The following is an 11,435-nucleotide window of genomic DNA, read 5'->3' on the forward strand; positions in this document are numbered from 1 at the left end:
ACCGCCGCGACCCTGCCGCCGCAGAGGCAGCTGCTGGCAAGCGCTCAGATGTGTCTGCTTGGCTTCCCCTCTCTTGACCAACTCTCTGTCCTGTGATGGCACACTTGGTGTGATTCTCTGGCTTGGGACTGTTCACTGGAACTCTGAAACTGTTTTCTATGCAAGAGCTTGTTCAGATTCCAGCTTCTCCTCCGCCATCTTCCCGGAACCTTCTTGTGTGAAGAATTTTGAACTATGGTTTTATTTTTTGCTGACATGAATTTCATATTCAATATATTATCTCCTTTCATTGTATACATTTTAGTGCTTTGAAAGTGAATTGTACAATCATAGGCTTTCCAACCCTAATTTTAACAAACTTGCTTTTCTTCAAATATAAATGCTATAAATTTTAGAACAGATACTAAAATAGATATAAAATTGAGTTACAGGAATTTGTCCTGCATACATCTTCTATAGGGTGTCTTTTCAAAATTTGTTTTGGGGAATTATTTCCAGGTTCTCACTCATACTGTCCAAGTGCACTGTCAATGAACTACATTCCCGATCCATACAAGTTTTTTTACTTCTCTTTTTTACATACATAGAAGTGTAATGGCTAGAGCATATATAATTCTCTTTGACCTTTTGAAGACTTGAAAACTTGCTTGCTAAAATGACTACAGTATTACACAAATCATTCTGCTATGCAGAGTATATCAATTTCTCCACAAATGCATTACTATATTTTGTGTCATCTTTTTATATTATGGTCATACTAGTGAGTTTTCTTTTTCTTTTTTCTTAGATACTAAAGAGAACCTAAATTCATATGCTCCTCCTATTGACTATTTACATATGTTCTTTATAGGAATATCCTATTCGGGAAAAATTTATACAGAATTGGAAGATATAAAAGTACTTAAGTTTCAGGATCATTGTAGCATTAACATTGTAGCATTAACAAATATGTGTCCTCTATCTGTTAGATATGTTCTCACTACTTTCATAGAATTAAGAAAGGTTATCAGTTGGTATTAGTTTATTCTTGCTTTTTTTGGCCACTAATGCTTTCCATGTCAAATTTTTGGAAACCTTTACTGATCCATTTTCATGAATTTTTACATTTATGTTTTGTAGGTTTTTAAAACTCACATTTAGTTGATAATCATTTTTTATTTTAAATTTTTGTATAAGATTTGAGGTAGTAGTCTAAGATCATTCTTTAAAACTAGAAAGGCAATAGTGCCAATACACCCTTTTAAGATTCGATTTTTATTTCATTAAGTCATGGCATCCTTTTCAAAATCTATTGACAATAAAACTAAGAGTTTATTTTTGATAAATCTGTTACATTCTTCTATGTGTCAGTTCTTTCACTAATAAAGACGGTAATAAGATTCAAATCTAGTCTGAGGGCTTAAGCTACACCATTTTACAAGAATGTTCTGACTAACCTGTATTCCTTGAATTTACATACAAGTTTATTTAGCAGGTGGACCAATATTCTACAGATATCTAGATGCTTGATAGTCACTCATATTTTGCACCTTGTGAAAACACAAGACCCCAGATATTATATAGGGAAAATGTCTTTAGGGAATGCTTAAAACAACTAAAATTAATTTAGGAATGAGTTAATATTTAGATAATACAATAGCATAATCAAGTTGAATGATAACGACTTGAGCTGTACTACAGAAAGAGTGAGAGGGGATAGAATGATGGACCACCTAGGAGCTGTATGTCATTGTTACTGTGTTTCAAAAACAGAAAGACTTCAGAGAAGAGAAGGAGAAAAATAATCAAAGTGTCCTTAATCAAGTTTCTTTTTAATCCACCTAATAGTGTGGACTGAGAGTCAGAGAAGATGGGAAAAATAAAATAGAAAATAAAGCATTGTATAGACCTCTTACAATGTAAATAAATTGTAATAGGAATATGATAATTCATTTCCAAAGAAATAAAGGAAACAATAGCTAAACTCTAAAGGCAAAAAGAATGAAGAGAGAAAAGAAGCAAAGTAAAACCTTTATCAATAACAAACACAAGAATTTGGAAGTGAAAAAGCAGTGGAAATATTCTAAACAACAATAAAATTACAATAACATTTGCTAACATGGATAGAAAATGGATTATATTTAATCATATGTAATTTTGAAAAAACATACTAGGAATGAATATTTAAAAGTCATAATTTAAAACACTATTTACATTATAACTACACAGTATAGTTCAGTGGTAAAATCTTGGCCTAGCATATGTGAAATAATGGTGTGATCTCCCAAGCATTACAAAGGACACACAAAGCACACACACACACAAACCACATAAACACACACACACACATACACACACATATCACATACACATTTGGAATATTAATATTATAATATTAAATAGAGGAAATTATTATAAATAATAAAAATAGGTTAATATATGAAATCATAACATTGCTCGTACTATTTAAACGTTTAGTAGAAATCAATTAGTCACAATATACTTGGATTCTCATAGATTAAGTAAATTGAAAATTAACAAATAGAAGACATGAGAACCTTTGCAAATAAGTTTTAAATAATAAACATTTTGAAACATGTATCCTTTAATTTTGACAAAAGATTAATGTTACTGGTATTTAAACCTCAAGATTTAGAATATGATAACCAGGTGCTCTATATCTCGCTATGGGTGGCTATATCTCTTATCATTTCACTCTGGATATTTTTGATAAGGTCTCATAATTTCTCAGGCTCTCCTGAATTACAAACCTAATCGCAGTTCCTACCATAGGTAGAAAATGGAAGCGACATATCACCATGCCCACCTCAAACTTTTTTTTAATTCAAGTATTTACAAGTATTTTTTTAAATTTTCAAGTATTTTTTAATTCAAATATTTACAAAAAAGTGACCAGGAAATGAAGCCTTTCTTAATATATTATGTGCTTCTTGAAAATACAGTAATTATTTGTTACCTGGAAAAATATGTTTCGAACTATAAGAAAATCAATTTATTTAAATTCACCAACCATATATAAGAAAATAATTTTAAATGTTCACATGTTAAATATTTTAAAAGTAACATATATGTGAATAATTTACATGTGTAAAAATCATGCAAAATTAAATTAACTAATCCTACTACTCTGAAAAAAATTATCTTAAAAAGCAAGAAAATAAGTAATTAAGATCAAATTTGAAATATAGAAAATAAAATCAAGTGTACTCGTTAGTTTACTTAAGTAACTGTAAACCCTTTTTATATCAATTTTATAATAAAAAATGCATGAACAAAGAAAGCAAAAGTACATTTGAACAATACTAACAGCAAAAGCATCAGTAATTGTTTGAGTGTACCAAAAAAATCGATGGTGGTGATAACCATGTTCCCTCCAAAAGAAATGTACTCATTACCTTATTTATGCAACTGTAACCCCTCTGTACTTTACCTTAACAATAAAATTATATTGAAATTAAAAATAAAACAAATAATATAATAATTAAGAATTCTTAGAAGCCATTAGTTAAAAACTTTATAAGAAACTGCCCCAAGTAACCAAGGAATATATTTTGATGATACTATTTAAATACTTAAACTTCAGCAGAAAAGCAAAATATTTAAAATCTGTTACAAATAAAGTAATAAATCAGAATATATTACTATAATAATCATTGGATGGATTTTTAGTGGCAGTCAAATATGTAAGAAAAGAGGCAATATGCCATTCATTTGCACTTAATAAGAAAGAATTTTCTAGGTCTTTTAAAATATATCATAAGTTTAATGAAGAAACTACTCTGTCACATCATATGATAATCAGATAAAGATGATATTAGAGCAAAGAACAGATTGTACTAAGTTTTGGGATGTTAATGTATGTACTTATTTTGGTTTTGGAAAACTGTGAGGATTTCAACTTGGGGTATTGTTCTTGCTAGGCTGGCATTATATCAGTGGTAAATTTTAGGATAGGGGTTCCCTTTCCACACGAACACGCACCTGATCTGTCCTTTTATCCTTCCCATCATCAATGGCATCAGAGTTGCACACCAACTTATCTAGCTTCCTGGATCCTGCAGTCCTTCCAATCTTAGTCTTTAGATAGTGCAGGATGGTGGAAATGATCCAATGCACCCAGGTATAGATTGAGAAGGAACTCTCCTAAAATTTGCCCTGGTATTTGTTCTCAAGGCTCCTAAGTAGTTAAGAGTACAGATTGGAGCCCATGGTGCCAAGCAGTAACAGTATTTTTAAAGCAATTAGACATATATAAGACAGGCTTGTGATTACCTCAGAAAAAGAATAAAAGAGTAGTGAAGCATAGAGGACAGACAGAATTTATCTAGCTATTCACAGGGTGAATTAGCTTAGCTAGCTACTCGGGAGGCAAAGATCTGAAGACCACTGTTCAAAGCCAGTCCAATCATGAAAAACATGTGATTATCTCCAAAAAAACAGAAGTGCAGCAGTGGCTCAATTGGTAGACCACTATCCTTGGGCACAGATGCTATGGCAAAATGATGAATGCATGCATGAGCAAATGAACATGCACGTGTGTGTACAGGCACGTGTGTGCACACACACGAATGAGTATTTCAATGCAGAGTTCTTTATTTTTTTTACCTTGCTGTACTTCATTTCCCTGTATTAGTTCACAATTAACAAAATCAACTAATCACCTATTTACATACAACTCACCATATTTCTCTAAAGTCTACCCTCTTTATGGCAGCCTGCATTTATTTGACACAAAAGTAAATTTTTCAGGAGATCAATTCATCTCTTTCAACTCTGTAATGTTGGATGATTGTTTAAGTTCTTCCTAGCAATGTAATTTTATGAAATCCTGCATCAAGCAGCATATTTCTTTCATAAAAAGGGAAGTCTCTGGGGAAAAAAAAAAACTATAGGTTTCACTCCTCATGGCAAGCATCTGGAAATTTATTATCTTCCTATAATCCATGATCTGTCTGTGTATGCCAAAGACAGCTGTGAAAATAAAAAGACCCTTCTAAGCACATAGAATTCGTATACCATGAATATGTATGAAGGTTTCTTTTATTATTCTGAAAATACCATACAGAGGAGTTACAATTACATGGGCAAGATAATGAGTACATTTCTTATCAAGCATTGTTGCCTCCTCCTTTGTTTCCCCTTTCTATCCCTTTCCATCTCACCGCTCCTACCACCCCCAATATAACCCCTCCTTGGAAAGTTTTAAAGTTCGTTTTTCGACATAACATCTTGTACATGTCATTGTTATAATGGATCCAACTCTATTCCTTTATAAACGATTTGTTTTTTCCCTCCCCCTCCACAAATTATATCAACATAAAATACAGTGAAAACAAGAGTTATATCGTGGGGGAGGGACATACAAAGCAACAAAAATTCATCTTATAAATATGCTAGAAACAATCGTATGAAAGAAAAAATATTTGAATACTTATCTTGGGATACATTTCAAATAACATCAACGAATCTTACCTTTTTTGCTTGTCTCAGGCATATACCATTTATTACCAATAAGGGAAACCATGGGGCCTATGTGTAGGTGGACCTGGCTTACTTCACTTAATATAATTTTTTCCAAGACTTTCATTTTTCTAACAATGGGGAAATGTCATCCTTTCTGATGGATTCAAGGAGTTCCATTGTGTATACATAACACAAATTCTTGATCCATTCATCTACTGAGGGTCATCTGGGTTGGTTCCAAGCTTAGCTATGGTAAATAATGTTGCCATAAACATAGTTGTGCTGGGAGCTTTAGTTTGGTCTTTTTGTGATCATTTGTGTAAATGCCCAAAAGTGGGATTGCTGGGTCATTGGGGAGCTCTATGTGGAGTCTTTTGAGGAAACTCCATACCACTTTCCAAAGTGGTTGAACAAGTTTACACTACCACCAACAATGCAGCAGGGTTCCCCTACACTCATCTCCTCCTGCATCTGTTGTTATTAGAGTTCTTGATAACAGCCTTTGTAATTGGGGTGAAGTGGTATCTCAATGTTGTTTTGATTTGCATTTTTTATGGCTAGGGAGGTTGAGCATTTCTTCATGTGTCTATTGGCCATCTTTCTTTCTTCTTCAGAGGAGTTTCTCTTTAAGTCTTTAGTCCACTTATTTATTGGCCAGTTGTTTCTTTGAGGATTTGTTGTTGGGGGATTTAATTGTTTGGAGTTCCAGATATATTTTAGATATGATACCCTTGTCCATTGTATGGCTAGTGAAGATATTCTCCCAATTTGAGGGCTTTTTATGGATCTTGCTAGCTATGTCCTTTGGCATGCAGAAGCTCTGAAATTTCATGCAATTCATTTGTCCAAACTTTCTATAATATTTTGTGTTTCTGGTTCTCTATTAAGAAAGTTTCAACCTGTGCCAAGGAGCTCTAGGGTTTCTAAAATTCCATCCTGTAATGGTTTCAGAGTGTCTGCTTTTACTCTGAGGTCTTTGATCCATTTGATGTTGATTCTGGTACAGGGTGATATATAAGTATCTAGATTTAGTTTTCTACAAGTAGTTAACCAATTTTGAGAGCACCATTTACTGAAGAGGCTGTCTTTCTTCCATTCTATTTTTTTTAGCTCCCTTATCAAAGATTAGATGGATGTAGGTCTCTAGGTTCATTTCTGGGTTTTCAATTCTATTCCATTGGTCTCGAGACTGTTCTTGTGCTATTACCAAGCTTTTTTGATTACTATGGCTTTCTAGAAGAGTTTGAAATTTGGTATTGATTTTCCTCCAGCACTGTTCTTTCTGTTAAGGATCATTTTTGCTATACGGTGTCTTTTATTGTTCCATATGAATTTTTGGATTGCATTTTCTGTTTCCTTGAAGAATGAGGTTGGAGTATTGATAGGTGTCACATTCAATTTATAGATAGCGTTGGGGAGTATTGCTATTTTCCCGATGTTGATCTTTCCAATCTAGGAACATGGGAGTTTTTGCCACTTTCTAAGTCTGTTTTGATTTCCTTTTTCAGGTGTTTAAAGTTTTCATCATAGCAGTCCTTCACTCCTTTGGTTAAGTTAATTCCTAGGTCTTTTAATTTTTGTGGGGCTATTACAAATGGAGTTGTTTTCCAACTTTCAGCCACAATTTTCTCATTGTTAGCATAAAGAGAAGCCATTCATTTCTGAGGGTTAATTTCATACCCTGCTACTTTGCCAAGGTTTTGAGTCACCTTGAGTAACTTGGGAGTGGAATCTTTAAATACAAGATCATGTCATCTGCAAAGAGGGAGAGTTTTACTTCTTCTTTCCCTATTGGGATCCCCTTTATGTTCACATCTTGTCTTATTGCTGTAGATAGGCATTCTAATACTAGATTAAAGAGCAGTCAAAGTGGGCATCCTTGTCTCGTTCCTGAGTTTAGAGGAAATAGCTTTAGTTTTTCACCATTTAGTATAATGCTTTCTGTAGTTTTGTCATACACAGCCTTTATTGTATTGAGGAATGTTCCATGGATTCCTAATTTTTCCAGGACCTTCACCATAAAGGAGTATTTGATCTTGTCAAAGGCTTTTTCTGCATCTATTGAGATAACCATGTGGTTCTTATCCTTGCTCTTTTTGATGTGATGAATTATGTTAATTGATTTGCGTATATTGAAGCAGCTTTTCATCCCTGAAATAAATCCTTTTTACTCGTGGTGTATGATTTTTTAGATGAATTGTTGAAATCAATTAGCCAAAATTTTGTTGAGAGGCTTTGCATCAATGTTCATCAAAGAAAGGTGTCTATAGTGCTCTTTCTTTGATGAGGGTTTTGGGATGAGCGTTATGATGGCTTCATAGAAAGTGTTCGGTAGTGAACTTTCTCTTTCAATTTCATTGAAGAGTTGGAGGAGTATTGGTGTGAGCTCTGCTTTGAAGGCCTTGTAGAATTCTGCTGTAAAACCATCTGTTCCTGGGCTTTTCTTAGATGGGAGGTCTCTCATTGGTGTTTCTATCTCAATGCTTGATATGGGCCTGTTAAGCTGGTTTAACTCATCTTGGTTTAGTTTTGACATGTCAATATTTGCCAGGAGAAGGTCCATTTCTGCCAAGTTTTCAAACGTATTAGCATAAAGTTTTGAGCAGTATTCCTTTATAATGTTCTGAATCTTTGTTGTGTCTGTAATGATGTTTCCATTCTCTTCTCTCAGTTTATTTATTTGGGTGTGTTCTCTTCTTTTTCTGATAAGATTTTTTAAGGGACTGTCAATTTTGTTAATTTTTTCGAAGAACCTTGTCATTTTGTTGATTCTTCCTATGGTTTTTTTTTTATTCTAACTCATTTAATTCTGATTTAATTTTATTTCTTTCCATCAACTGGATGGGGGTTTATCTTGATGCTCTTTTTCAAGGAGTGTCAGATCTCATTAAATTGTTGTTTCAGATCTCTCCAATTTGTTGATGTAGGAACTCAGAGCTATAAACTTTCCTCTAACTCGTGCATTTGCTGTGTTCCAGAGGAGCAGATAATCTCTGTGCTAATTTTTGTTGAATATCATGCACATTTGAACTTCGTTTCTAAGGTCTTCCATGACCCACTGGTGTTTTTCAGCCTCCATATTTTACTGGACTTTCTTTGGTGGTTTTTGTGCTGAGTTCTAATTTTATTCCCTTTTGGTCTGAGAGAATGCAAGATGTGAATTCAATGTTTCTGAATTTTGACAAGTTTCATTTGTGACCTAAAATGTGGTGTATTTTGGAAAATGTTCCATGTGCTGCTGAGTAAAAAGAGTACTTGATGCTGCTGTATGAATATTCGCTGGATGTCTGCTAAATCAGTTGATGTATGCACTTGTTTAGATCGGCGGTTTCTCTGTTGAGTTTTTGCCGAGTTGATCTATGTAGTGGAGATTGTGGTGTGTTAAATTCCCGAACAATTAATGTCTTTGGATCTATGTGAGATTTAAAGTAGTATTTCTTGGATAAACTTGGGTGCACTATTGTTTGGCAAATATTTAGAATTTTAATATCCTCCTGAAGGAGAGATCTCTTAATTAGTACGTAGTAACCTTCTTTATCTCTTCTCGGTTGATAGTTGTTTGTCTTTAGGACATTGTATACATCATTCCAGGCTCTTCTTGCTTTAATTTTCTCTGTTGAGAAATCTGAAGTGATTCTAATTGGTTTTCCTTTATAGATGACTGATCTTTTTTCCTTGACAGCTTTAAGGATCTTTTACTTGGTCTGAATTGATCCTGTGTGGATTATAATGTGACGATGGGATGTCCTATTCTTGTCTGGTCTATTTGGAGTTCTGAAAGCTTCTTGTATCTGAATATGCCTATCTTTTTGCGTGTTGGGAAGTAATCTGCTGGAATCCTGTTAAACAAATATTCTAGACCATTAACTTCTGTCTCTATGTGCTACTCTACACCCATTTCCCTCACATAAGATCTTCTGATGGTGTCTTCCAAGTGTTGAATAGATCTAACATATTTCTTGAATTTGTCTTGGATAGTTGTTCCTTCTCTATAATACCTAGGCTGTCTTCAATCCCAGAGATTCAATCTTCTGCATGGTCTAACCTACTGTCAAGACTTTCTACTTTATTTTTCATTTCTTTGCTTCTAATTGGTCAGTTTTTATGGCTTCAAATTCTTTGTTGGAGCTTTGTTTTAGATCTTGTATGAAATTCTTTACTTCCTTAATTTGGTGTTCAGTGTTTATTCTCAAATCACTTGGTTGAATGGTTATGGTTTCTTTGGACTCCCATTCCTTCTGTTGGTTTCCATTCAGCATTCCCTTTGTGGTCTCCCTGACTCCTTTCAGGTGTCTGTTTATGGATTCCATGAACGCCTCTATTGATCTTTGTCTATGCTCATCCCGCTCTTGCAATTCTTGTATTACTCTTTGATTAGATTTCTCACGTTCATGCAACTTCTGTAGTTCTCTTTGACTGATCTCAGCCTGCTCACGCAATTCCTTTATTTCTCTTTGAGTGTTCTCAACCTGCTCTCACAATTCCAGTATCAATCTTTGAGTAGCTTCCTCAAGCCCATGTGCTTCCTGTTTTGACCTTTGGTTTGCCTCCTCTCTCTCCCTTTCATGCTCACACTGAGTCCTTTGTAGAGTTTCAATCATTTCATTCACCATGTTTACCAGTAGTGTGTGTAGAGCTTTTTGGGAACTCTCCTCTGGATTATTCGTTATCTGTTCTGTCACCTGATTATCTTGAGTGAGAATTGAGATACACGGACTTGCCATTTTCCTTGTGTTTTTCTTGCTTGTTCTGCCCATTTGGGATGAAAGTAATGCCAGTTTTGTGCTAGAACACAATTTTAAGGCAAGCATCAACCAAAGTACTGTAATTGCATAGTCAAAAGTCTGCAGATACAATCTAGTTCAAGAGATACAGTCTATTCAACATTAAACAACGATGTATTAATGGGCTAAGAATAGCAAAGAAGAATTTGACAAACCAGAAATTATTATGGTTAGGGAGAAAGGTGGGGAAAAATTTGGTTAGAGGGATGTGGAAAGGTAAAAGGAGAGTGAAATTAAACAAGTCCTAATCTTACAGAAGGAAATGGATTGGAAAGAATGAAAGGAGAGAGAGAAGAAAAATTTTTTTAAAAGAGACAAGAAAAAAATGTAAAGACAAATATTTAAATTTAAAAAGTGAAACTCTTAAAAGTAATGAAAATTTAAAGAGTTAATATTGAGAGATAACGGGGATAGGATGAGAGGAGGGGAGGGATAAAAAGGAGACCTGAAAAACTAAAAAATAATAATTTGTGGAGGGGAAGGGGAAAAACAAATCATTTAATTAAGGATACAAGTAGACCCGTTGCAACAATGAGAAGTACAAGTTGTCATGTTGAAATCGAACTTTACAACTTTTGTTGGGGTGGGAGGGTTTGGGGGGAAGGCTTGGAAGCGATGAGAAGTGGAAACAAAGGAGGAGGCTACAATGCTTGATAAGAAATGTACTCATTATCTTGCCCATGTAATTGTAAACCTCTGTGCAGTATTCTCACAATAAAAGAAAATTTAAAAAATACTTCAAATATTGTATAGGTATAAATAGATAATACTGCAATTAAGGAATTTAATTCTAAGAGGTTTTGAATTGTGTAATACATTTTTGTTTTAAGTATGTATACAATGTGGGATAAGGGCTTATATTCAAAGACAGGTATATATGAGGATGAACAGAACAACAAATAATTCATGCAAAAAGACAAAAGATGAAAAAGTAAAACGAATGAGAAAGAAAGAACAAAAAAGACCCAAGGGTCAGTAGAGACTTTTTTTGAAAAAGCACACACACACACATATAAAATAAAAGTTATAAGAGGAAGAAAAAAAGATTAATAAGAAAAAATTTTTATAGTTAAAATTAAAAATTTTAAAAAGATAGAAAAAAATGTCTTTGATTTTATTTTTGGGGGTTTGATGGGAAGATCCTGTATCTCCCTTGTGTCAGTAACCAGTCTCTTGGTGGAGTCTCTG

Source organism: Dipodomys spectabilis, unplaced genomic scaffold, assembly GCF_019054845.1.
Source record: "Dipodomys spectabilis isolate Male_0828 unplaced genomic scaffold, ASM1905484v1 ptg000242l, whole genome shotgun sequence".
Classification (NCBI taxonomy): domain Eukaryota; kingdom Metazoa; phylum Chordata; class Mammalia; order Rodentia; family Heteromyidae; genus Dipodomys; species Dipodomys spectabilis.